The sequence below is a fragment of the Pteronotus mesoamericanus genome, unplaced genomic scaffold, assembly GCF_021234165.1.
Source record: "Pteronotus mesoamericanus isolate MK-2021 breed Mesoamerican mustached bat unplaced genomic scaffold, CSHL_Meso_final contig_25, whole genome shotgun sequence".
Taxonomy (NCBI): Eukaryota; Metazoa; Chordata; class Mammalia; order Chiroptera; family Mormoopidae; genus Pteronotus; species Pteronotus mesoamericanus.
In genome coordinates this window covers 35,242,194-35,267,263 of record NW_026555105.1, presented here as the reverse complement: position 1 = coordinate 35,267,263, position 25,070 = coordinate 35,242,194, and the positions used below count along the sequence as shown (strand labels likewise).

The following is a 25,070-nucleotide window of genomic DNA, read 5'->3' as shown; positions in this document are numbered from 1 at the left end:
GTGATCCAGAGGCTGTTGAATCCTAGGCTTGTTGTTGAGGTCTGCTGAAGTAAAAGGATTAAAATTCCCTTCTAATATTGACAAAGCTGGATAGATGAGGTTTAGCTGCATCTCTAACGTGGACAGAAACCCTAACTTGGATCTCCTTTACAAGAAAATGGGGCACCGAGTTACCGTTTCATGGGGGTAAACTTAAAGGCCTGGCTTAACTATTCTGTTCTGCTTCTACCAACTCTCTTGGACAGTGCGGTCAGCCTCCTGTTATGTAAAGTTCTTCTTGTACCATTATGGCAGCTCAGTCTGCTCTGGCGGTTAAAAAGACTGTCTCTCATGAGTCAGAGGTCTTGAAGTCAGAGGATTGTTCTAGACTTTCTTTTCTCTCATCTTGATTATGACGATAATATATTATTTTGTGGTACTTCCTCAGGGTTCCCTTTGTTGAGAGATTTTTGTGCAGGAAGCTGAACAAAGACCTGACTTGCATTTTAGGATTGGCGGTGGGATAAGCACCACCAAAGATGTGACTATTTTTCATCTTTTAAGTTGCACCAGCTGTACAGAGTGGTGCCACAGCCTCAGGCTTATGAGGCCAAGGTGTTTGACCTTTCATGGCACAATGTACACTTTCCTGAGTAAATTTGCCAAAGAGAGAGGGCTTAAATCTGCTCCATTTAAGGAGGAGAGAACTCAAATAGCTATTTGAAAAGTCATTAAGTGTACATAGCGCCTGTTAGCACAAGAGGCACTGCAGCAGTGAGTTGAGGGACTTCAGCCTCATCCTCTCTGCTCTGTGCCTCTCCTTGTCACCGTAACAGGGGTCAGGTAATGTTGCCACAGCGATACTCAAACTGAGTGCCACTGTGGTGAACCCCTCTACTTTTTGTTTTTTTTTTCGTACGGTAATTCTGGGCCCTGATGGAAAAATCCTTCTCCTATTCCAATTCTATTTTTCATAAATCTTACTAATTTTTTTTATATTTTCAGATGAGAAAAATAGAAATGTGCTATGTGCTGGGTGTTAAGGGTTATGAGAAAGGCTAATGACATTTGAAGCTATTCCTTTCTTTTGGCCTTGCAAGCACATTTTAAATTTCACTACTGGTGTTTGTGCTTTAAATCTGTAGCTTTTTTTTTTTTTTTTGCTTACATTCTTACATTTGAGAAAGGCTATCTCCATCTCTCACTGGAAGGCAGTGCCTACGGGCTGAGGTAAAGAAGAGGGTTACTTAGATGCTTTTGAAACATTCTTTGGAAGTTGATAGGGAAAGAGATTGTTACTGGATGAGTTTGTATCTGTGTGATTTGTGTAATCCTTTTCCATATTTCTGCCATTTGACCCTTTAGTCAGCTCTTGTTCCAATATTGCTGCATAGAACCCACTCCAACCCAGTGGCTTAAAACAACATTTATTTTTCTCATGCTTGTGTAGATTGGCTGGGGGGGTCAGCTGGTCAAGTAGGTTTGGCTGGGTTCGGATCCATACTGTGTGTGAGTTGCAGGTTGGTTGCATATGTCTCTCATCCTCTAACCAGCTACTTGTCTGGAGCCTGTTCTTCTCATGGGCTGGGCCAAGGTACAAGCAGGCAGGCCTCATTTTGTAAGCACATTTCAAGCTTCTGCTTCCATCATGACTGCTAGCATCCCATAGCAAATTACTTGGCTGAACTGAAAGTCAAGGGGGAAAGAATTATGTTTTGCCCATAATAAGGACATGGCAAGGGTGTAAATGTATAAGCTTCCTTTGAGCTCAGTGGTTAACTCTCTACATGTTCATGTTAAAATATGAATCTTTTCAATTCTGGGAACTTTCTCTTCTACTTAATTTGCCCATTTTGTAGAGACAGGGCCAATGAAGCAGTACATTTCCAGGATTAGTTTCTTATCAGGACCAGGCTGTTTACTCTGCCCGTTTGTTAATTATTATCCCTTCTAAGCCCCAAATTCTAAACATCCATGGAGAGACCCTTTGCGGAAAAGACTGAAGAGAGTAAACTATCCAGAGGCTTGAAGGGGAGATACAAGGACCAGTTTGGTAGATTTTTGGCACAGTAAGAACCTACCTATTACTTTTTCTTGCCCAACCTTATTAATTTTTTTTATAGTTAAAAATTTTTATTTTAAAAATTTTATTTTTCAATGTGTGGTGCGTGCTTTATTTCCTGTTTCAGTTATGAAACTTGATTAGTTTGTCAGCACACATCGTGAGCAGTTGCTTCAGGAATACACAGGAGTGCATCTCATGCAGGGGTAGGAGTCTCAAGTTGGTGTGTAAGGCAAAGAAACCTTAAAGTTAGAATTTCTCTTGAAAGTCCCTTAATTTCCCAGGAAATCACCAGATCTTGAGCTCTTGGGTTCTCAAAAGCCAAAGAGTAACTTCATTACTTTTGTTTTAATCTAAGCTATAGCTTTGCTTGCTCTGCATGACTGAAATCTAAGGTCACGTTGAATGGGGGTGGAGGGAGTGTGAAAGGCTGCTGAGTAGACACATGCTCTGACAAAAGGCACTGGCTGTCAGCAGCCAAGCTAGTGGCGCCATGGTGATAAGGATGGAGCTCCAGGCTTTGTTCTGCGGAACTTGGATCTTAGGCTTCAGTTGCCTCTTTGACTCCCCAAGTTGTGCAGCTAATCCACAACTGTCACATACTCTAGTTCCCAGCTTGGAAATCAGGGCAGGTAGCAGCCTCTTCCCTACATCCAAGTTCACAAGGTAAGAGATAATAAAGTGCTTGGAGTTATTTTGAAAGTAGCTGATGACAGTGGAAAGTGTGTTTATCTTCAAGAGGCAGTTCTTATGCAGGTAATAATGAGAGTTTTATTATCTTCTACAGAGTACTTTCTGGCTCCTTTATCTACCTTCCTTTTTTTTCATTCATCTTCATTTTCTATAAATTGAAGTACAGACTCTCCTGCCGGGCCCCCAAAGGCGCTGATCTCCTTCTCAGTTTCACCTGTTCTGTCACACAGGTCTCTCTGCTCCCGCAGCCTGTGTCCCTACTTTGCCTTGCCACATGTCTTGCTGGTTCCTGTGTGAACCTGGGCATTAGGTTTTTTGGTGTCTTTAGGCTTTAGCCTGTGTTTTTCTATCATTCGAGCTACTTTTCCCTTTCTGTGCCTATCAGAATCCACATTTCGAATCCATAGTCATCATCCTCTGAGTTTGGTGGTCTTAAGTTTAGAGGGTGTTTCCCTCTAAACAGGAGCAGGATCTCTGCAAGGGCTGGTTCTGTTTTTCGTCTGTCTACTTATAGAACTTAGCTTCTCGCCTAGCGGCCATGCAGTGAAAACTTGCTGGATTAAAGTATTGTCAAGAAACAAAAACAAAACCAAAACCAAAACCTTTATTTAATTGCCCAGGGCTGGCACAATGAAATACCACAGACAGGGTGGTTTAGACAGCAGAACTGTATTTGTTCACAGTTCAGGAGGCTAGAAATCAAGATCAGGTTATCTTCAGGATTGGCGTCTCCTGAGGCTTCCCTTCCTGGCTTGTGGAAGGCTGCTCCTTTGTGTGTCCTCACATGGCCTTTCTATGTGCCTGCTGTACCCTGCCCTGCCTCTGTGTGTCCTAATCTTCTCTTCTTATAAGATCAGCAGTCAGATTGGATTAGGGCTCACCCTAAGGGCTTCCTTTTAACTTAATTACCTTTTCAAAGGCTCTCTCTCCAAATATGGCCACACTCTGATGTACTAAGGTAGGGCTTCAAGGTATGAATTTTAGGGGGACACATTTCAGCCCATAACAGCCTTGAACCATACAAATCTGATGAACCAGTGGGAAAAGTATCACAGAGTGCTGTGCAGGCAGCAGTCACCCTAGTAATGCTTCTACCTATACCTTCCATCTCATTTTTCTCATTCCCATTTGAAAGGTTTATATATACTTGCGTATTTTTATTCTTGGAAAGAATGTGGTTGAATCCTTTTGTATGTAGCCCATTCATTCATTTAGGTCAGTTAGATCTTTGTTGTTTAAAGTGTGGTTCTTAGACCAGAAGCATGAACATCATCTGGGAGCTGGTTAGAAATGCAAGCTCTCCGGCCCCACTGCAGGCTTCCTACGTCTTGGAGAAAGAACTCCCAGATGAACTGTAGAAAGGTTCCCAGATGATGTCCGTGCACCTTAAAATTTGAGTGCTAGATTAGAAGAGCTGAGGAAAGGTGGAGCATTCTTCTTCCCCTTCTCCTGGTCTGCCCTATATAGTCGGGAACTGGTCCTGTGGCCTGCCCGGTCCTGGGCTCCTGTGAGACTCACTGTGGAAGACTGGGGAGAAACCGGACCTCACTGGCCTCATGCTGCATCCACATGGCCCATTCATTGAGCAGTTCTGACTGGTGACACAGCTCTGGTCTCCAAAAGTACTTCCTAGTCTCTCTGTCCCTTTTGCCTAGTGTGCTGGTTTCCTGCCATTGTCACTGTGGGCAGCCTCACCATCCAGATGGCTTACCCTGTCTTCCTTTCAACTGAATGGCCAATTCCCTGTTTTAAAACCTCTGGGACTTTTAACACTGGAGTAGCTTCTGTGTCCTGGCTAGACCTGTGTTATATCAAAGTCTATATCCTGGTCTCTTGACATGTGCTGCCAGCTCCTCCATGTCTATGTCGACATCTTTTCTGTTTTTGGTTTATCTTTTTATTGTCTCTTAGAATGCTGCCCCAATGTGTTTTCATCCTGGCTGAATTTACATTAAACTGCAATCTCTCTTGGACTTGGCACTTCATATGGTAAATCCAGCTTCTCTGGGCCCTGGGATCAGTGCATTCACGAGGGCTTGCTATTGGTTCCCCATTTGCATAGCTTCAATATTGCACTGATTCCTTTGTGATTGAAGTCGTTTATAAAGTGACTACTAAATGCCCTTCTCATGTACCTTTTGGCCTGACTTCTTATAAATGTTTTATTGTTGATGAATTTTTTTATAATGAGGAATCCCCGAATTCTTTGGCCACACCCCCTCTCTCCCTCTAACCCATCCTTTATGCACCTGTCTGTTTGCTCTGTACCCATTTTGGTTTTTCTGTCCTAGAGTTTTATAAATGAATTTTTAAAAGCTCGAAGTTAATGTTATCTAACTTCCAGATGATTCCTTGAGCTCTGTGCTTCAAAATAAATCACAGAGAGTTTGGACTGCAGCATCCAGCTCTCAAGTGACTGACAGATGGCACGACAGAAGGGAGAGCTGACTCTGTGCAGTGTCAGTCCAGAGCTGAACTGCAGAGTGGTGCCTGCAGCTCTGACAGTGCTTTCTCTTTGCATCCCTCCAGCATTGGTTATTCCTCTCAATTTTTAATATATAGGGTCTCTTTCTTATGGAAAACATATCCTTTGATTACTCCAGTGCCTGACTTGCTTTTATATTATTGTGGCTTGGCACGGGGGTAGGAGGGAAGGGAGCGGGCTGCACACATGCAGAGTCTGTAACTGGAGAGACTTGTCCTTGAAAATCTATTTCAAGGATTGAATTAGTGAGCTATTTGTACAAGTTGAATTAAAGTTTTTTCAGACACTAATTATATGGATTTTTTTTCTTACACTTAGTAAACAATGTTTGTTGAATTGGGTTTGGAGGTTGGAACATATTTGAAGCTATATGATGATGAGATTCTAATGCAAATGATTTAAGTTTAAATTGTGCTGGTGTCTTAATATTCAATTTATGGGGAACAGAAAACACAGACTATTACTGATGGAAGAAATTTTTTTAACTCTTTCAGAATGTTTTGACTAATAAATAATAGTAAAATAAATGTGGAATTCTTTATTGACTTAAGATTTTCTGAGTTTAAGTTTAATGGAGAGGCATTATAAACCAACTTATTTCCCTTTTATGATATAATCAGTCAGCTGAACTTTTATATCTGGATGATTATAGGAACTTAAAAATTTTTTAATATATATTAATATAATAAATTAATATATCTGTCTATAGTATAGTCCCTGAAACAGAATTTTAAAAGTTTTTATTCATTAGGATATAGAGTCCATAAGGACATAGTTTCTATCTGTTTTCTTGACTGCTCAGTAAGTATGAACACTGAATGAATGGATGGGTTTTTATAAAGGCCCTAGATGGCTATGTGTTACAGGAGAAGTTATTTGGAGGAATGAGTTCATAAATGTAATGTGAATGTCAGGCATTCTTGGAAATGGGAGGAAATGATGTTTGCTCCTTAATGTTGCATTGCAATTATCTGTATGCTTATTCTTTCTGTTAGATTGTAAACTCCCTGAGGGAATACATTTCACTCATCTTTGTATTTCTCATAAATTCTGGTGTCTTGCATGCTAATTCTTTACAATAGGAAATGTTCAATGAATTACTGTTGGACTCATCCATGTTCTTTCATTCCTGAGAAGTTTCAGGACAAGTTTGAGACTGCAAAACCATCTGCCCTAATACCTAGTGGCTTAAAGAAATTGTTATTAATTTCACATGATTTTGTAGACTAGGCTGACACAGTGAATTTGTGCTGCCCTCACTCATGCCCTGGACTTGGATGGCCCAGGATGTCCTTACTCACATGGCCAGTGGTTGATTCAGTATCAGCTGTGGATGATTTGGCCTTGTGTCTGTCATCCTTAGGTACATCTATATGTGGTCTCAGGGTCATAGGAAGAACAATAGAGATGTGCCCCAATGTCCAAGCATTTCTCAAGCCTGCACTTGCACCTCACTTGCTAATGTTCCATTGGCCAAAGCTAGTCATATGGCTTGGGGGTTAGGTATGAAGGAATTACACAAAGGCATGAGTACAGGGAGAACAATGATTCTTCCCATGAAAAAAATTATTTTATTTATCTATTTTTAGAGAGAAGAGAAGGGAGGGAGAAACAGAGAGAGAAACATTGATGTGTGAGAGAAACATCGATTGGTTGCCTCTGGCATGCGCCCCAGCCAGGGTCTGGCCTGCAACCCAGGCATTATGCCTTGCTCAGGAATCGAACCAGTGACCTTTTGCTTTGGGGGACAGTGCCCAACCAACTGATCCACATTGGTCAGGGCTCTTTCCATTTCATTAAAAAAAAAATCAACCACAAGAACCTTTTTCTCTATGCTTCTTTATCTTCCCAACTAGCCCCAAGTGATTTCCAGCTCTGTTTGTACAAGTGAGCATGTGTTTCCTGTCTTTCCATAGAAGAGAGTATTGAAAGAAGAGAGGATTTGTGATGTGGGATTACAATAAAGATGAATTGAGGGAACATTGTGAGAAATTATTTGTTTCCCTGCTTTAATCTGTAGTCTAATGTGGATGACTTCGTATCTGTTTGAACAAAAGTCACTGTCAGTGTCCCCATATACAAAGCCCTTTATCTTTTGTTTTTTAGTGCATCCACACATACCAACTCATTGGCTCTTTCTTGATCTGAAGAGGGGAAAAAAAGATGTTACTGTGCTTTATATAGTATGCAGTTGTTAATTTGTCAACCTCTTTCTCATGAAAGTTAGACTCTGGCTGTTAATTTTCACCAAACTGTGTATTCTTCCTTTTTTGAAGTTCTCCTGCAAATGGTATTTTTTATTTTTTAAGATAAAAGGCAAAGTAATAAAGTTCGTTTTCTCTGAAACTGGAGCTTAATAATTGATGGAGGATATGACTGTCTGCACTCCACTACTGCAGGTCGACTGAAGAGCTTGGTGGGGTTGGCGGCCAAGCGAACCATTCACAGAACCAGCTCTGATGGTGTTAATAATGCCAAGCCTACCATGTTTTCCATGGCATTTTTCATTTTGAGGGAATTGCTCATAAATAAAAGCATTGCAAGTATATGTTGGTTCTTACTTTTGAATGATGTTTCTGGGGCAAAAGCCTCAGAAAGAAGTCAAATGCACTGTGCTAAATGTTAGTACCATGCAATAAATTATTTTGAATGCTTATGGGATTTTCCTTCTGATCTTCTGCAGTGAGGCATGTGGCCTGATGGCTCTTACTGCATATTTATTGCCATGGTCAGGAAGGAAAAGATTGCCTGGTCATATGAAAGTATGCTTTATGGACACCTGATTCACTGGGTATGCTAAACTGTAGGAACTTGGGTTAGTTGTCAGGGAAGCTTAAACAGCAACCTTTTCATGGCACAGTCAGTTTATCGTTCGTGTCACTTAAAAACACATTTAGCTCACCTTGGAGGAATTCTAAGAGGTGTGAGTTTGGAGAGGAGTAGGTGGTGGTGGAGTGAGCGTAGGAGCCAGGAGATGTTTTTTGCCCTGCCCGGCCTATGGTTTTTGTCTGTGCATTATTTTGACCTTTGTTATATTGACCTTTCTGTTTCTCAAAACCTCACTTTGAGATGCAGAGAATAATAGTATCTATCATTTAAAGTGAGAAATGAGCACCTGTGAAGTATTTTGACCTGTGTCCAACGCATAGTCAGGGTTTTAAGCACTACAGTAATGTTATCCATTTTTTAAAAAATTTTTTTATTGAGGTATAATTGACATATAACATTATATTAGTTTTAGGTATACAACCTAATGATTTGATATTTGTATTGGTAATGTAAGAAATGTCTCAACCTGTAAGAATTTCTATGAGTTTATTTGAGCAAAACTAATGACAGTTGGTGGGAAGCAAAATCTTAATGGATTGAGAAAATGCTCTAGAGAAATGTAGTTTAGCACATTATTTTATATATTACAAGCAAAGGAGGAGGAATAAAGAGAGTTACATGAAAATTAATTGGTGATAGATTAGTGAGGAGGGAGAAAACAAAGCAGGGCAACATCTGGGATTGGATAGAGTTAAATGAAGAGATAAATACTTCTTTTACATTGGTAGGTACGGGATGGTTAACAATTAGCATTTATAGCACATAAAGATGGTCTGCCAGGGAACAAGATAACGAGGGCTTCCCTGGTTTTGAGCCCTGGTGGGAGATTGTGCCCTATGGGGTCTGGGGAAAGGGATTATTCAGACATTCCAAAAGTATATTATCTTAGATGCAAAAAGGCAGTAGACAGTCTCTGTTTAGGTAAAGATTGACCTTTGTCAAGGAAGATGCCAGCCTAGGACATGACTACCCACCATGACTTGCTTTTAGTTATAAAGTTTTAACTTCAGACCATCCTATGTGATTCCTTTCTGTCTCTGAGTTTGTAAGGCCACCATACAGACCTCTCCTGAGCTTGTCAGTTTTAGTATGTGTCCCCTTTGTTGTCCACAGTATATATTGCAAAATGTTGACCACAATACATCTAGTTAACATCCTTCACCATACATAGTTACAAAATACTTCCTTCTTGTAATGAGAACTTTTTAAAAAAAGATTTTATTTATTTTTAGAGAGAGGGGAGGGAGGGAGAAAGAGAAGGAGAGAAACTTCAGTGTGTGAGAAATACATCAATCAGTTGCCTGTCAAATGCCCCCAACCGGGGACCTGGCCTGCAACCCAGGCATGCTCCCTGACTGGGAATCAAACCAGCGACCTTTTGGTTCTTAGGCCGGCACTCAGTCCACTGAGCCATACCAACCAGTGCAAGTAATGGGAACTTTCAATATTTACTTTCTTAGCAACTTATCCAATACGGTATTAACTAAGTCAGCATACTTTACATTATATGCCTATGACTTATTTTAAAACTGGAATTTTCTGCCTTAAAAAAATTTTTACTTTAATCCTCACCTGAGGATATGTTTATTGATTTTAGTGAAAGAAGGAGAGAAAAAGGGAAAGAGAGAGAGAAACATTGATTGGTTGCCTCCCATATGCGCCCTGACCAGGGATTGAACACACAACCTAGGTATGTGTGCCGACCAGAAATTGAACCTGCAACCTTTTGGTGTACTGGACGGCACACCAATAAACTGAACCACCAGAGCAGGGCAAAACTTGAATTTTGTAATTTTTGACCACCTTTACCCGTTTCACCCCTGCCTCTGATAGCCACTAATATATTTTCTGTATCTGTGGATTTAAAAAAAAAAAAGTTGTGTGGAGAGTAATTTCACAGGGTGATCTGATTATAAATTCCTAACTGGGCAGGTCATGGTGCATAGTCACACCTGAAGCATGTATCTTCTTCTTTCCTTAGTAAAGGCTTATATTTGCCCCAAGCAGACTCTTTCCATTATTTCTGTGCATATAGGTTAACACACCTTTGCAATAAGCTGTAACTACCCTCACAAGAGCAGATAATATTAACTATTCTGTCATCTACTCTCTGCTTTACTTTCTCCCACTTCCATATAATCTTCCTTACTTTCCCTCCTTAATTCAAAGGCATAGAAGAAACTTCTGTTATTCTCCAGAGCATTTGAGATCTTGTTCCTGGCATATGTTGTCAATTTGGCTCAGATAAACTCATAAAAATTCTCTACAGGCTTAGATGTTTCTTAGGACATATCTATGAGCTCAGTTTTTTTTTTCCTATTGTTTTGTTTTTTTTTAGATTCCACATAAAAGTTACCATTTTTTCATACTAATTTTGTTTTCTCTGAATCCATCCTTTTACATGTAAAACTGGGCAGGCAGTAATGTGTGTCTTCCCAATTGGGCAGAAGAATCCAGAAAATATGTGTATGAAGCCTCTTAAAAGTATAGGTTTATGCAGCTACAACATGGCATTACTTCTAAGACATTTTATCATGTAGCATTTTATGTTTGTTTATTAATTTCAAATAACAGAAAATCCAGTTCCAAGCTGGCTTTAATGGCAAAGGGGTTTATTAGCTCACAGAAGAGTAATGTGGAGGTGGGGTGGGATTTGGCATGGTTTGATCAGGACACTGGCTCTCATTCTCTGGGATTGTTCTTGGTTTTGTCTTTTTGGTATATTGACTTCACCTTCAGTCACTGTGCTTTCAGAGTGGCAAAGTGAGAGCAGCGATTAATGCTTGTATTTACCCATCACACCATTGTGGGGATGCAAAAAATAACATTCCTCCCACCTTCTAAGTTCTTTTAGCTGGGCTAATAATCAGATTAACATGGAGCAGATTAACAAGAGAATATGTCCAAAGTTTATTTTATAGATGTACATTTGGGGGATGCCATAAGGTATGAGAGTCAAGGAGCAGTTGAGGCTTAAATGCCATCTGCAACTAAGGAGAAAGGTGGGGGCTGTGGTTTAGAACTTCCCAGGGCAGGAAGGTAATTCACATGGAGACAGAGAAGGAAATGTTTGATAAACAAATGTTTGTTGAGCCATCTTTATTAATGGGACACAGAGGGGACTTCAAACAAATGGGCCTTGCTAGGTCCCTCTGTATTCACACCCCAGTTTATGTTAATGTAGAATTATCTGTGATGATATCTTCCTCCTGGAGCAGGTCCTCCATCTAAATTCCTTTGGCAGGTAAGGAGGGAGGGTCAAAGTTTTTTCTAACTTTTCTGTTCTTTAATAACTAGTTTAAAACCAGTATCCCAAAGGGCAAACTCTGGGATACATTTTGGGTGGCAAACTGCTTTCCTTCACCATCTAAATTCAAAGAGCCTGTGTTTCATAGTCCTCAGCAAAATCCTCAGGTTTGCACTGATTGGTGCATTTCTGAACCAATCCCTGGGGCACTATGCTGACTAGCTTAGGCCTGGGTTATCTAAACCAATCACTCTGATTGGGAGTAAATTACCCGAATTTGTTGAGACAAACCAGGGCCTGCCTACCTTTTGAGCTGGGTTCAGTCTGGCCCATTTGCCACAGCTAGTGTGCACTTTAGGGTTGAGGGCATGCAGGTGGATCCTGGAGACATTCGCATTTCCACCCCAGGCATGGAACTTGGTCACTTACTGTAGTGTAACATACATTTAAGGCAAACAGGAGATGCAAATTAATTGAAGCATTCTTTTATTTAAGAGAAAATATTTTTGAATATTTTCTTTATGACTCAGAATTCTTATATTCAGTTGGAAAATTTTGTAAAAGGGCCAGCTAAATATCTGTATTGTGGTGTGAACATTCCATACAGGAGAAATCGCTCTTTTTTAGTGTTAGAATTGAAGGATGGCACACAGTGAATTCCGTGTACGGAAATGAACTTTCCTTTTCTCTTTAGATTGATTCTTTTAAAATTTATTATAAATGTAGATATGTTCTCTTCTGCAGCTTTTCACATGTAGTTTTGAATTTAGCTTAATTTCCAGTTGACCCCTTTAGCTTGATTTAGCTTAGATTTCCCAGCCTAATCTACCTAGCAACAGTTACTATGAGCAGTGAGTTTGGTATTGCCCTCCATTTGTAACACAACAGCAGGTTTGAAATTACTTTCCTTGGTATCCTGGTTCATTTTGCCTTTGCATTATTTAAGCATGACGGTAGCTTCTCTTAACTCCAAACAACAGACCTTCAAGTCTCTTAGCGAAAGTGATAGTTTTTTTTTTAAGATTTTATTTTTTATTCTTTATTTTTAGAAAGAGGGCAAAGGAGGGAGAAAGAGAGGGAGAGAAACATCAATGTGTGGTTCCCTCTTGCGCACCGCTAAGCACGCCCCCAAGCATGCCCCCAACAAGAGACCAGGTCCGCAGTACAGGCACAGGGCCTTACTGGGAATCGAACCAGTGACCCTTTAGTTCGCAATCCATTGAGTCGCACCAGCCAGGGCCCAGAAATTACACTTATATTCCTAGCAGGTTGGATTAAAATCAAGCAACAGAACTTGCTATGACACTTCTTTATGATGCTAAGTCCAGTTTCTCATCCAAAACCACTTAAATATCAGTTACTCTGCAAGATATAGAAGCTGATTATCCACACAGAATTGGTTTCCACTCAGAATCATTTGGGAACCTTCAAAAAGACCATTTTCTGGGCTCTGCAGACATATGGAAGGAGAATTATTAGTATGGTACCCCTAAATCTCTATTTTTAAACAAGTACCCTGAACCTCACAAGAGTTGGGACCCACAGCTCTAGAGCATGTGGAACATCATCCCTGAAAACCTTTCTTGACATGTTTATTGCATGAGCGTGTTCACCCAGGGGGGGAAAAATGGTTCTTGTAACTTCTTGCAATATTTTGTAGTCCTCAAATTGTACATTTATGCAATCATTTGGAGACATTGGGTGATAGCATTTGAAAAGAAATTTTAGCTGAATATACTCATATATATTTTTTGGTTAAATAGAGTGTCTTAGGACCTTTTAAAACACAATTTGAGTTTATTTTTTAAATTGAAGTTCAATATACACAAAGTGTGCAAATCTGAAGTGTGGAGCTCAGTGAACGTACGTAAACAAGTGTAGATCTGAAGTGTACTCATCAGTTTTCACCTGTGCATATACCCATGTAACCTACAGATCAAGATATGAATATTTCCTTCTTCCCAGAGGGTATCTCTTAAGCCTTCTCTGACAGTTACTACCCGTCCACCTCTCCTAAAAGTAACCACTGCTCTGACTTCTGTTATGTAAGTGAGTTTTGCCTTTTCTTGAACTTCATACCAATAAAATCATGCAGTATATTCAGATTTTGTGTCTGTCTTTTTTTGTGCATCATGTTGTATCTAAGATTCACCTGTGCTGTGTTTAGCAGTAATTTCTTGTTTATGTGACTATACCACACTCTTGTATCCATTCTACTGTTGGTTATCCTCATTTGTATTATTATGAATAGTGCTTCTGTGATCATTCTTGAACCTTTTTTGTTGGGTGTATGCATTCACTAGGCCGCGTTTTTTGGCTCTCATCCTGGTAAGAGTTTGCCCCGGCTTGCTTTTCTTCTGCATGAGTCTGCCAGATCTTTATGACCATAGTATCTCTGATTAAACATACTCTACTCTCCACCCAGCTGTCTGTCAGTATGAGCTGGGCCAAGGGAGCAAGGTGAGACCCCTGCTCCCAGTGGATCTGGTCTGGACCCAGCAGCATCAAAACTGCCTATTCACAAATAGCAGATGTTTGCCTTCAGTGTATGTGGTACCTCATAACATATTTTTTTTTCTATTTTCATCTGAATCTAGTCTAATTGAGTGATTAACACAAATTCTTATTTCTGTAGGTTTTTAGAATGGCAGTATCAAAGGTTTTCAATAAATTTAATACATTTTTTGTGGACATTTTTCCTGTAAGTGCTCTTCCCTCCCTACCCCCCCCCCCCCCCCCCACACACACAGCTAGACATTTAATATTTGTGTCCTATAAAGCTGTTATGGTCTGTCTGGTTTAACTTTGCTCAGCTCTGAGGTCCAGAGGCATGTTTTAATTGCTTTTGGATCCCCCTGCCCCCGAACTGCTTTGTATCCCACAATCAATAATAATTATACGAATAGGAATAGTAATGGATAAGATTTATTGCACTCTTACTATGTGTCAGGCATTGTTCTAAGTCAGCACTGTTTAATAGAAATGTAATGCAAGCCAAATATGGGATTTAAAATTTTCTAGTAGCCACATTAAAAAAGTAAAAAGAAATAGTTGAATTAATTTAACAGTACATTTTATTTAACCCATTATGTAAAAAATTATGATTTTGATATATAATCAGTACCAAATTGTTAATGAGATGTTTTATAATCTTCTTTTTCTTAAAAAGTCTTTGACATGGCATGAATTTTACGTTTACCTTGCATCTCAACTCAGATGCTCAATTTGCATTAGGTATACTTGATCTGTATTTTGGTTTTATAAAATTTACATTTGAAAAGTAGATTCTCATAGTAGCTTTGTTTATTACAAGTATATTTAGAAGTTTTCCATTAACTTGAATGTAGTTTAAAAATTTAAACCAATAAAGTTAAAAGTTCAGTTTTCCTATTGCTTTAGCCACGTTTCAAGTGTCAGTAGCCAGGTGCGCTGCACAGATTTGAGTGCTATATGTATTAATTTGATCCATTCAGCAGCCTTGGGGGATATAGTATAATTTTTTTCACTCTACAGACAAGGAAGCTGAGGCCAGAAGGCACACAGTTAAGGAAGGAAGAGGTGAGGTCAGAATTTGAACTCTGTCTCAAGGTCTGGGCTTATGAACCCATAATTTTGTCTAGTCAGTTGTTTGCAACTGACCTCACTTTTTTTTCATATTCAAATGTATTGGTTTTTATTTTGTCTTTTTCTGACCTTGTCTTTTTTACTTTTCATCTTACAAAGATTGATGAAAAAAAGTTGTCTTAAAAAGTGACTGGCCCTGGCTGGTGTGGCTCAGTGGATTGAGTGCCGACCTGCGAACCAAAGGGTCCCTGGTTTACCCATTCAGGACAAATGCCTGGGTCATGGGCACATGGGCGAAGAAAAAAAGATTATGAAACATCATCTCATTAACAATTTGGTCTCCAGTAGGGAGTGCGCGAGGGGCAACCACACATTGACGCTTCTTTCTCTCTCTTTCTCCCTCCTTTCCCCTCTCTCTAAAAATAAATAAAATAAAATCTTAAAAAACAGTGACTGTATATTTGCAGTGAATATGATGTTCTTCAGTGTTTTAAAAACCAGAATAGATCATGGCCACTGTTTAAGCACTATCTGCTCTGTTATCTCCGTAGGTGTCAAGACAAGATTTGCCTTCTTGGAAATAATGGCTCAGGTTCTTTTTCGGTTTGGTAATGCTTTCTTTAATAACGATTCTGATTTTTAAACTTCCACCAACGTTGGGCTTAGTCATCTCTTTTGCTTTGGCTCACTTCTAGTCTTTTTCTTAAGCTGGGTCATGGTTATTTCCTTGGATATCATTTTTTTCCTAATGCGTTATTAACGCATTTATAAAAAAATTGTTTTTATATTAGTGATTTCTCTGGACACTTTTCAGATTTTATTTTTCAAATTATCTAACCAGCTGTGTGTGCTTGTCTATCTTTATAGGTAATATTTTACTTCATATGAGACTTGCTTTTATGTAATTGTTCTATTGCCCTTTACTACAATGATGGCTATTTATAAAATAGAGATCTAAAATGTGCCCTTTGGCAAGGAACAGTGGTCCAGATATGCAAGGCGTCATTGAGTGCTGCATTTGAAGAAAGGGAACGTAGAGATATAGTGATGGTTTATGTCACCTGCAGTGTGCTGTGTTCCCAGATTTCTCCAAGATTGCATCTTCTCTTCCTCTCTCTGAGGTGCCCCTTCTCCCTGGGAGTGCTGTCTGCGCCACATCGCCTTCCCACTCTGTATCTCATTGGAACGGAGTGTGCAAAAGCCCTGTTTTTTTCTTGAGTTTGTACCTATTCTGGGTGGCACATAATTTGTTCTTTTGAAATAATTTGATTTTGTAATAATTATTTCAGTCATATTAACTGAGATGATGTGGATTTTATACTTAGATTTATCCCTAGCTAGCTGTGTGACTTTGACCAAGTTGTACACTTTCTTTCTGTGTCTCAGGTTTTTTCAATGATGCACTATTTTTTCATGTGTAATGTGTACTATTTTGCCCAAATTTTTGAGGGAAAAATAAGGATATACACTATATATGGGTAGTACTAAATCTATACCTACATAAATGTTTTTAATTCTTTTATTTATGCTTATGCATTAAAAGTGTAACTCTGGAAAGCAATAATGGTACCCGGATGCAAAATAATACCCCAGAATATGATAATTGGTTTGTTTCTAAATATAAATAAATAATTGAATTGAAAAATTAAAATTGAAGACTTTTTTCCTGAAAGTTTGGGCCAAAAACATGAGTATGCATTATACATGGCAAAGCATGGTAACGGGGTGGAGGTTATGTGTGGTCTAGGTGAGGTCTAAGGATTCCTTCTACTTGAGAAAGACTTGAATTCTTCCACAGAAGGCTGCATGGAATTATCCCATGGGCCCCACATCTTGGGTGTGGGGACTCTCCCTGTTTCTCTGTCTTCAGGGGTCTTCAGTGACTACTTTCTTTTTGTCCTTTGTTGCTGTAGAGTGTGTGTGTGTGTGTGTGTGTCCGTTCTTCATTTTTGAATGTGTCTTAGGAAGCTGTTTTCCATCTTGGCATTTATGTATTACATACAGACAGAGCATTACACAAATCATGAGTGTACTGCTTGATGTATTTTCACAAACTAAACACAGAGGCAAAGAAACAGAACATCATCAGCCCCCAGGGATCCCTGTTATATCCCCTTCTACTCTGTCTTCCAAGGGAGCCTGATTGCCAAAGGCATAGCTTTGTTTATTTTACTTTTAAACTTGATACATATAGAATTATACAGAATGTATTTTTTTATGACTGGATTTATTTGTTCAGCATTATATTTGTGAGATCCATCTATGCTTTTGCACATAGCTGTATTTATTTTTATTGTAGAATAGTGTGTATACTTTGTGAATTTATGCACACATTTCTATTGGGTCTATACCTAGGAGTAGAATTGCTGGGTCATAGAACAGGTGTGCATCCAGCTTTAGTAGACAAGGAAAACGGTTTTCCAGAGTGAACCATTTACACTCCCACCTGCCTTGGACGAGTGGCCCACTTGCTGTTTTTCTTCAGCAACATTTGCTGTTTTCTGCCTTTTTTTTTTCATTTTAATCATTTTCATTGGGTGTGTAGTGGTATTACATTGTGGATCTATTTTGAATTTCTGATGGTATTAAAAAAAAACTTCCTATTATTTTTAATTAGCCTCATTTTCCAAGTGACTTCACCTTAGACCTTGTCAACAAGTGAACTGTCCCAGTATTTAAATGTCCGCGGTCACTGGGCACAGCTCCAGCTTTCTCCAGCTCACTTCACTTTGTTTAAGCATGAGCTCCCCACCGCAGTCATTTTGGAGAGCTGTCATTCACTCAGTCACCAGCTCTCCACAAATGCCCAAGGGGGCTTTCTGAGTTACTCAGGGCATACCAGTGCAGTGATCTGGAGCCGACCCAAATCTGGCGGGTCTTTTGGGTTCAGCTTAACCACAGTTCCTTCCTTTCTTTGTTGAGTTGGATTACTCATTCTGCTGGCTTCACATGACCGCCCCCCCCCCCCCCATCTCTTTTTAGCTGTTATAAGCCATAGCTGTTTTTTTTTTTTTTTAGGTAGGTCAAAATGTAGTAGATAACTCCAGGCATATTTTAAATTACTTAGACGTCTTTACTTACCTTAGAAAACCTTTGCAGTGAACATTCCCTGTAAACTAAACAAGACCTAAACTAATTTTGGTGGCAAAACCTCTCCTAACCAGAATGTTCATGAATATCCTGGTTTAACAACAAAGCCCACTGCTTATATTATTTCTGAAGATGTTTATTAAAAGGCTTTAGATAATACTTATGGTTTAGAAAGTACAAGGTCATGGTGATGCAATTTAATTTGTCTGATCCAGATCAGGAATCATTATTTAAACATCTTAAAGAGATTTTTGTGTACTTCCCACCATTTCAATTCAATCTCCTTTGTTGCCCGAGTCTTGTTCTTAGCACTTTTTTTCCCTCAAAGTGGTGTGTAGGTATAAGGAATGTAAAAAAAAACCTCAAAGAGATCTTAAAGTTATTTGTTCATAGCACATAGGCTGTTTGAACAAGGTATTCAAGAAAGAATTTCGGCTAAACCTTTTCCTTGTCCAACCCACTTTTTTCTTTAAGGAGGAAATTGAAACTGAAGAAATAAAATGACTCGGACTCAAAACTCTGGAAGTAGAATCAGGATTAGATCCTGTTTTTCTCACTCCCAATCCAGTTCTCTTTCTACCTTATTTCTCTTTTAAAATGGTTTCCAAACACCCAGATTCTTAGCACCAAAATGGTACTTTATTTTCAAGAGATTATGGCTGGCCTGTATTTTTTACAATATACTTTTAATATGTAAAATTTGGAGATAAGATTTAGCCCACAGCATACTTAAATCAGCAAACCATTCAATAATGAGCTTCATCTATATTTAAATTATTCTCCTTTACAGATTTTGAAAGTTAGTTTTGTATAAATGTCTTGTACTATGATTCTATTAGGCCAGATTGCTTTCTGGTTAAATTTAAAGGGCAGTGTTTTAATGTCTGCAGAATCTCCTAATATCTCAGTTTACTGTTAATAAATAAAGATATGTTTGCGTTTAAAACAAACAAAAAATTAGAGAACAAAATGATTTCTTTACCTCAACCAAATATATCTTTTAATGGGTTAATCTCATGAAATATTTAAAATTTTGGATTGTGAGATAGTTGACATATTGCAGTTCCAATTATTGGAAAAGTCATGTACTTTACAGTTTAAATATTCCTATTTTATAATATGCAGTTAATGTTATAATTGGAATAAATGTGCTGTAGGGTGTGTTTTAGTTTCTCAGCACTAGATGTCACTGCAGATAGAAAAATGTTTTTCTATAAGCTCTACCTATACTTAATTCCAGGGTCCTTGGTAGTGATGTTGTCTGAAAGGACATAACAGGTCTAAGTGGACTTGGGCCTAGGTACCAGTTTCTGGATGTTGAATCTCTGTGAGAGATAAATTGTGAAGAATTAACTACACGTAATGTTTTCTTGCAGGCAACTTGACAATTGCTGCTGAAAGATGTAAATGTACCTTCATGTTTCTGGAGGTTTTTTCCTGAGTTTTAAAAGTAGTTCTTGGAGCCCTGGTTGGTGTGGCCTACGAACCAAAAGGTTGCTGGTTGGATTCCCAATCAGGTCATATGCCTGGGTTGCAGGCCGGGTCCCCAGTTGGGGGCATGCAAGAGGCAGCTGATCATTGTTTCTCTCACACATCGATGTTGGAAATAAACAACATTGATCTCTCCAACATCAATATTTCTCACCCTCTCTTTCTCCCTCCCTTCCACTCTCTTTAAAATTAAATAAATAGAATCTTAAAAATAGTTCTTGGAGAGCAGAATACATGGATAACACCTTAGAGCTAAACAGTTTTCTTAGTCTGGGTGTTAAGTGGTCATTTTGATTAGTTTGACACTAGAAAAGAAAGCTTTCTTTGTCATTTACTTATATTTGCTAATTAAAAGACTTTTCTTGTTATGCCATTTATTGTTTCACCTGAACATTTTCTTTATTTCTAACTTTGGAATTTATTAAGAGAATTAAAATATACAGTTCTTTGTCTTTTTTTTTTTTCTATCACCAATTGTACATTTGATACCTGCTTCATCAAAGTAACCCCAGCTCTTGTAATAGTGGGTGCAGTGTTCTCTTCCTTGGTGTCTGCTGGTTTGTGGAGCCAAGACTCTTTGTGGATATTCAGATAGAATTTTCCTCGAGCTCTTTCATCATTTATGTAGAAAGAGGAAAAAGAAGGTACTGCCCCAGTTAGTGACTGAGAGGCTGAGAATAACAGTTAAGGATGTCAACCCTGGAGCCCTTGAGTGAGGTCCCAGCTCTGCTGGTTTCTCTCTGTGTTACCTTGGGTGGCTTATTTAACCTCTCTTTGCTTCAGCTTCCTCATTTGTGAAATAGAGGTGACAGTACCTGTCTCATTGGCTTGTTGTGCAGATTAAATGAGTTGCTTGTGAGAGCAACTGAAAATAGCAAAAATGTTGTTTATGGACTTGTTAAATAACAAGCTTCAGGTACTCTATGGGGACTTTATAAATACGAGGTAATCTAATACTCAACTTATTTAGAGAGAGAAGAAGAAAAATCTTTTTTTTTTTTTTTTTCTTACAAAGGAACCAGAGACAAACTGTGATGGCCATTACTGTCACATTCATTTTAACATTTTTGAGCACCTGCTTGGTGAGAGGTATATGAATGTGAATGAAGAAACTTTTCATCTGCTGGGGAAACCAAACTGTAAACAAATAATGAAATAAATTATTATAGGTGCTAGGTTAATAATCTTAAGAGGTGACTGTGTCAGGGATGTCTCTGGCTGCAGATAACAGCAACCTGAGAAAAAGTACCTTAAGCCAGTTAAGAGTTGTCCTTTCCCCCTCACTGGATGAGAATATAGAGCTAAACTGTTGATGGCATGGACTTGGTGTGGCTCATAGCTGCCAGAGCTGGGTTCTGTTTAATGTTCTTTGTCTTTCCCTCATGATATTGAGACAGTTTCTGCAACCATGTGATCACATCTGAGATTCAGTCAAGAAAAATGGGGAAGGGCAGAGGGGTGTATGTTACTGAGTTTACCCCTCTTTTAAGCTCTGCTCAGTAACTTTGGCCTGTATCTTATTGCAAACGTGTGTCACACGGCCTCTTCAGGCTGCACTGAAGGCTAGGAAGTGGTTTCTTAAGCTAGTTTTCTGTTCACAAGGAAGAGAGGGAAAGAAGGCTGTTTTGACCACAAGAACTTACTTTGTGCCGGGCACTGTTCTGAGCACTTTGCATGTTGTAATTCATTAGAACCTCATAATAACCCTGCCATGTGAATTCTCATTATTCTATTAAAGAAAATGGAGGCTGGAAGGGGAATGAAACCTGTCACACAGCTAGTAAGTCACCAGGCTTGCTGGAAGTCAGTCTGAGGATTGATGGAGACACGAAGGAGGGCCTAGTCAAATAGGTCAGGCCTTTGAGAAGATGATAGTGAGCGTGTCCGGAGGGATTCAGAGAAGATTTGACTTTGAAACTAGCCATAGAATTGAGTTGATGTGGAGAGACCTGAGTAATAAAGGCTCTCTGATGTCCTGTACTCGGAAGGCTCCGTTATCCTGGTGAACTGGGGCTTCGGGGGAAAAGAGTGAGCTTTGGAGCAAGGGCATGGGAGGATGGAGGCGCCAAGGCTTGGGTCAAATCATGACGCACTTAATCTCCCCTTTAAAGCTCTTACTGCTTCATTGTTGCTTCAGGAAAAATACTCAGAGCTAATTTAAATTCTGCACATATATTCTGAAGACATTTTTCCAGTCTAGTTTTATTATCTGAGCCATCAGTTTGTCTTTTGAAGTGTCTGAGTAGTACATTGAAATTTCTTACTCATTCTCTCATTTCATATTGAAATAATGACATAGAATATTCAAAATAGATGGAGCTTTAGAGCTGATCTTATTCAACCTCTTCATGTCTAAGTTGGGAGTAGTTGAGCCTTCATGCAGTATTCCCTTGCTGAGGATCTTCGGGATGACCTAAAGGAGCAGTGTCCAAGCGTAGGTCAGACAATTTTCTGATTTCCTGTTCAGTGTCCTTTTATTGTACAGTATTTCCCAAAATGTGTTCTGTAGCCCCTGTATACCTCTTTCACAGTGCACTGATATTTAGTTAATTATTTGCTAGTATGTGTTTAACATGAATCCTCCCTGGATTCTAGTTCCAATCCTTAGTTGAGTGCTTGACATATAGCAGACACTTAGGAACTGTTTGTTGACAAGACTCTTCCAGTGTTAATGCACTTCCTTAATAAGTCTGAGGAATATTGGGTTAAACAAAATTAAATGGGCTTTTAAAATAGAGAGTTAGGAGAGTTTTTAATGTCCTTCCTTGCTCTGTGGCTTTAAACTGGGTATAAGGAGAGAGCCGCTCACCTCAAACTTACTGAGTTCTGGGATTCCTGTTTGGCTCTAACCGGAATGTCCCTTTGCAGTTTTGGTGTTCAGAATTTAAGAAAACTTGTAGTCTGAATGGATTCTTTTGAACAAAAGTGATTTTATTCTTTTTAGGTTGCCTTTGGTCTTTTGATATTAAAATAATGAAAAATTTTCTGTTAAAAAAAACTCTATTGTCTTAGAAGATAGTTGCATTTTGAATTCTAATGAATGTTCTGCTTAGTTTCTCAGAAACTGGAACTTGTTTTTGTCCATTGAGTTATTGCTATTCAATTGTGGATAGGTTCTAAGGTTGGCCCACCAAAGTCTATTTGCTTAAGGGACTGAGGTAGCCCGAGATAATGACTTAGGCAGTCCTTAGAGAGGGAATTGGCATGGTCTTGACACATAAAATAGGTTAGCACGGGCAAAATACAAAGTTAGTAGGCTGATAGTCAATCTGCTGGGAGGTCCTGGCTTGATCTACTGAGTGTCAAGAGCAAAAAGTATGTATGGCTTTATCATGGGCAAGGGTAATACTCTGACATCAGTCATATAATGGGATTCAGAAAGTGTTTCTCCAGGGTGTGCGGGAGTCCCTCTGCTCTGGAGGTTGGCTTAGGCTGTTCTTCTTTGTAGCAGTGAAGTTAAGATTTCTTTGCCTGTGTAACATTAGGGTTGTTATCCCCCTAGGTCTCACCCAGTAGGGCAGGGTGTTCAGAGCATCTACTCTAAGCCAGTGAGTTTGGGATCGAAGCCTGGTTTGACAATCTGTGATTTTGGATGAATTGCTTAATCTTGTTAAGCTTCAGATTCTTCCTCATTAAAATAGGGGTAATAACAATCTTTTTTACCTCACTGGAATAATATATGGAAAGAGGTAAATATATATAACTAGTTTGCCCACTGCTCATAAAAGAGCTTGGCAAACTTTCTGTAAAGGACTAGATAGTAACTATTTTAGGAACCATGTGTGTATTATTACTAAGTGGAAAAAGCCAATCTGACAAGACTGCATACTGTAAGAATCCAACTATATATAAAAGGTAAATCTGTGGAGATAGTAAAAAGATCAGTAGTTGTCAGAAGTTAGGTTTGAGGGAGGGAAGGATGAATAGCTGGAACATGGGATTCTTAGGGCAGTCAAAGTATTCTACAATGGTGGACACATATCAAAGCCCATGGAATATGTTGGGTTGGTCAAAAAGTCAGTTAAGTTTTTTTCCGTAACATAAAAGACACATTTTCCATTTTCACCAGTAACTTCATTGATTTGGATATTTTGAGTATGTCAGCTATTTCCCACTATTGGCTTTTATTGGATAGAGGCCAGGGGTGCTGGTAAACATCTTCCAATGCATAAGACAGCCCTACAGCAAAGAATTATTTGGCCAAAATGTCAGTAGTACCAAGAAACTTAACAGGCCACTTTAAAAAAAAGATATTTTCAAAAATTGATTATGCTGTCATAGTTGTTCCAAATTTTCCCCCTTTGCCTCCCGCCTCCACCCACTCCCTGCACTCCAGTGATCACCCCTCTTTTGTTCATGTCCATAAGTCATGCATATAAGTTTTTTTGAGACTCCATTTCCTTTACTTGCTCTTAACATCCCCTTGCCTATTCTGTAACTGTACCTCTTAGTCCCTTCACCTTTTCCCTCATTCCCCCCAGCCAGCCCTCCCCACTGGCCACCATCCCAATGTTCTCCATATCTATGGTTCTATTTCTGTTCTGCTTGTTTGCTTAGTTTGTTTTTTAGATTCAGTTGTTGATAGTTATGCATTTATTGCCATTTTAATGTTCATAGTTTTGATCTTTTTCTTAAATTAGTCCCTTTAACATTTCATATAATAATGGTTTGGTGATGATGAACTCCTTTAGCTTTACCTTGCCTGGGGAGCACTCTATCTGCCCTTCATGTTCGATCTGTCACAGCAGCTTTCAGTTGCGTTTTTACCTTTCTTCAAATAATAAAGCATAATATGTTGAAAATGTTGCATATTTTCTTCCACTCAATATTAAAATGGCTGCAAAAAATTCACCAGTTTTGTTGTTTTTTTCAATGCAAGCTGATATGACAGCTTGTCACAATACAATCTAACAAAATTGTTTTGAATAAATTTAAAGACAACTAAGCACTACTAGAGTCAACTTATGTAAAAAAAAAAAAATTAAACAGCAAGAGTGAAAATATATTTTCCCAGTTTGGCTGGTTTATCTCATTCTCTTGACATTGTCTTTTGAAGAACAGAAGTTTTTAATTTTAATGAAATTCAACTTAGCCATTATTTCTTTCATCGATAGTGCCTTTGATACTACATCTGAAAAGTTATCATATCAAAAGTCATCTAGGTTTTCTCCTGTGTTATCTTATAAGAGTTTTATCGTTTTGCATTTTACATTTGGGTCTATGATCCATTTGTAGTTAATGTTTGTGAAGGGTTCTTGCATGTTATATACTTTTTAAATTAAAGCTCTTAGTATGTTAATCATAATTTTCAAAAAGCTCTTATCTGGTCATTCCAACTCTCCTGCCATATGTGACTCCGGTTCTGATGCTTCTTCAGTCTCTTTAAAGTGTGTTTTTATATTTTCGTATGACTTGTAATTTTTAGTTGAAAGGTTGACATGTTTTACTGTGTTAAGAGGAACTGTGGTAAATAGGCCTTTTGTAACATCGTGGTAAGGTTTGGGAGGAGGGGAAGTGTTCTCTGGTCTTATATTTAGATCTCAATATTTTGGTGAACCTGTGCCCCTGGGCTGAATGTCACAATTCTTCTCAGTCAGTCTCTCTGCACCCTCTTAGCTGGGACATGATGA

The 25,070-nt window shown here is 38.8% G+C and overlaps 1 protein-coding gene across 5 annotated transcripts in view; it reads left to right on the top strand.

The window, feature by feature from the left end:
• KIF16B (kinesin family member 16B) overlaps positions 1-25,070 on the top strand; it is a 301,193-nt gene that overhangs the window by 67,286 nt on the left and 208,837 nt on the right. The window lies entirely within an intron of this gene.